This window comes from Babylonia areolata, chromosome 2 (assembly GCF_041734735.1).
Source record: "Babylonia areolata isolate BAREFJ2019XMU chromosome 2, ASM4173473v1, whole genome shotgun sequence".
Classification (NCBI taxonomy): domain Eukaryota; kingdom Metazoa; phylum Mollusca; class Gastropoda; order Neogastropoda; family Buccinidae; genus Babylonia; species Babylonia areolata.
In genome coordinates this window covers 58,463,232-58,465,731 of record NC_134877.1, presented here as the reverse complement: position 1 = coordinate 58,465,731, position 2,500 = coordinate 58,463,232, and the positions used below count along the sequence as shown (strand labels likewise).

The 2,500-nt window shown below is 46.2% G+C and overlaps 1 protein-coding gene and 1 non-coding gene across 2 annotated transcripts in view; both read left to right on the top strand.

Moving 5' to 3' along the window:
* Positions 1–2,500, top strand: part of LOC143279527 (calcitonin gene-related peptide type 1 receptor-like) — a 369,139-nt gene that overhangs the window by 140,477 nt on the left and 226,162 nt on the right. The window lies entirely within an intron of this gene.
* Positions 695–767, top strand: Trnae-uuc (transfer RNA glutamic acid (anticodon UUC)). The gene has a single exon. It is a non-coding gene; the product is annotated as a tRNA-Glu (tRNA).

Sequence of the window (2,500 nt, the reverse complement as noted above, 5' to 3'; positions counted from 1 at the left end):
TTAAAGGATAGCCATCTCCCTTGTGAAACCCGCCACGACCACAACCGTGACCACCACTCTAGGTAAGTCTCTTCTCATGCATTAGGTTCCTTGGGCGTTCTTCGCGTGTTTGGCCTGATGCTGATTTGTTTGTTTTATTTTTTTGGTGTGTGTGTGTGTGTGTGTGTGTGTGTGTGTGTGTGTGTGCGGGGCCGGTCCGTTTGGTTGTTCGGTTTGGCGCATTGTGTTTTGGGTGGGACTGTTTATTGTTGTTGTTGCTGTTGTTGTTGTTTTTAGTGGTGAAGGGTTTGGGATGGTTTAAGGTCAGGTGGGACTGGACGGAGAGAAAAGGGGAGAGAACATGGAAAGAGAGAGAGAGAGAGAGAGAGAGTGAAAGAGAGAGAGCAAATGGGAGAGACTGGAAGAGAATAAGAGAGAGACATGAGAGAGATACAGAGAGAGAGAGAGAGGCAGACAGACAGACAGAGACTGAGATACCAAGATAAAGCCTGAAGTGCGTACGTGCGTGTGGAACGTCTGGCCTGCTGTACGACTGCTGCCATTGACTCCCCCATCACCACCACCCACCCCTCCACCACCACCCCCAACCCCACCCTCCTACACACACTGTGCCCATCCGACCTGCTCTTCACTGTGATAGCTTTGAGGTGTCTGGACGGAAAGTTTAATGCAGGGAATTTTTTCCTTAATGACGGGCGCAATAGCCGAGTGGTAAAGGCGTTGGACTTTCAATCTGAGGGTCCTGGGTTCGAATCTCGGTGGCGCCTGGTGGGTAAAGGGTGGAAATTTTTCCGATCTCTCAGGTCAGCATATGTGCAGACCTGCCAGTGCCCGAAACCCCCTTCGTGTGTATACGCACGCAGAAGATCAAATACGCACGTTAAAGATCCTGTAATCCATGTCAGCGTTCGGTGGGTTATGGAAACAAGAACATACCCAGCATGCACACACCCCGAAAACGGAGTATGGCTGCCTACATGGCGGGGTAAATAAGCAAAACGGTCATACACGTCAAATGTTAAATGTTACATGTTTGTCTAAGTGTGTAGGTGTACGTGCCTGAAATCTGATTGAATGACACAGGAAACGAATGATGAGCGCCCAATGGCAGCCGTCAGTCGGCTCTACCCATGTAGGCAGCCTATTGTGTAAATGACCCCGTGTTTGTAAAGCGCTTAGAACTTGGTCTCCGACAGAGGATAGGCACTATATAAGTATCCATAACAATCAATCAATGATCTTATATTAGTATTGTGATAATTATTGTGACGTGTGTGTGTGTGTGTGTGTGTGTGTGTGTGTGTGTGTGTGTTGTTTGTGTGTTGCGTTGTGTGTGTGTGTGTGTGTGTGTGTGTGTGTATGCGTGTGTGTGTGTGTGTGTGTGTGTGTGTGTGTGTGTGTGTGTGTGTGTGTGTGTGTGTGTGTGTATGTGTGCGTGTGTGTGTGTGTGTGTGTGTCTGTGTGTGTGCATGTGTGTGTGTGTCTGTGCGTGCGTGTGTTGTTGTATCTGTGTCTTGTGCATGTGTGTGCCCGCTAAGAAGTCATTTATTTATCATAGAACATTTATAACAGCCACACACACACACACAAACACACACACACACACACACACACACACACACACACACACACACGTATATATATATATATATATATATATATATATATATATATATATAAGGAAAGCAGAGATGGGTGGACAAACGGACCACCACACAGAGGTAAGATTTCAACTCCACTGACCTCTCCCTGTGGTCGAAAATAACGACAGTGGAGGGGTGGTCAACGTTGAATGGTACCACCCCTCCACAGTCCCAACCCCCTCCACCCCCTGTCTGCAAAGACATGACCCGCTGTTCACGCTGACCTTTTGCCGTCCTTTAATCACTCCACCAAAAATAGATCCTTTCCTCCCTCGCTCATCGCTCTCTCCTCATGAGGCCCCAGTCAAAGAACGGACGTCCTCGGATACCCTCACACAGAGGTGCTATTCATAGCTCACCCAAGAGGGTGGTAAAACCAGAACCCAAGTCCTGACCTTATGGACTTATGCCAACATGATTATCATGATGCTGAACTCTAACGCGTCGCAGAGGTGTGATTTGCAGATCACATTAATCTTCTTGCATGTTCTGTCTGAACAATTATACTCTAATCCAAGCACTATGATAAGTTTAACTGCACTGTAATGAGGTGTTATTGTGCCATTGCTGTTAATGTTACGAATCGAGGGAGCTTGGTAACAAAATAAGCTTCTGGAGTGTCAGTCATACTTCTGAGGTAATGTTCGAAATTCACATTATGGTTCCTGAAATTAAGACCAAAAGCACAATTAAAACAAACAAGTTTTCATCGTTTTATGATTGATTAAGTGTAAATGGCGTTTTGCAGTCATTGATTCTGAATGTTCGAGTCAAACCACTAGGCACAAATGACATTATCAACTGGCTAATTGATTTTCGGGGAAAACACACACACACACACACACACACACACACAC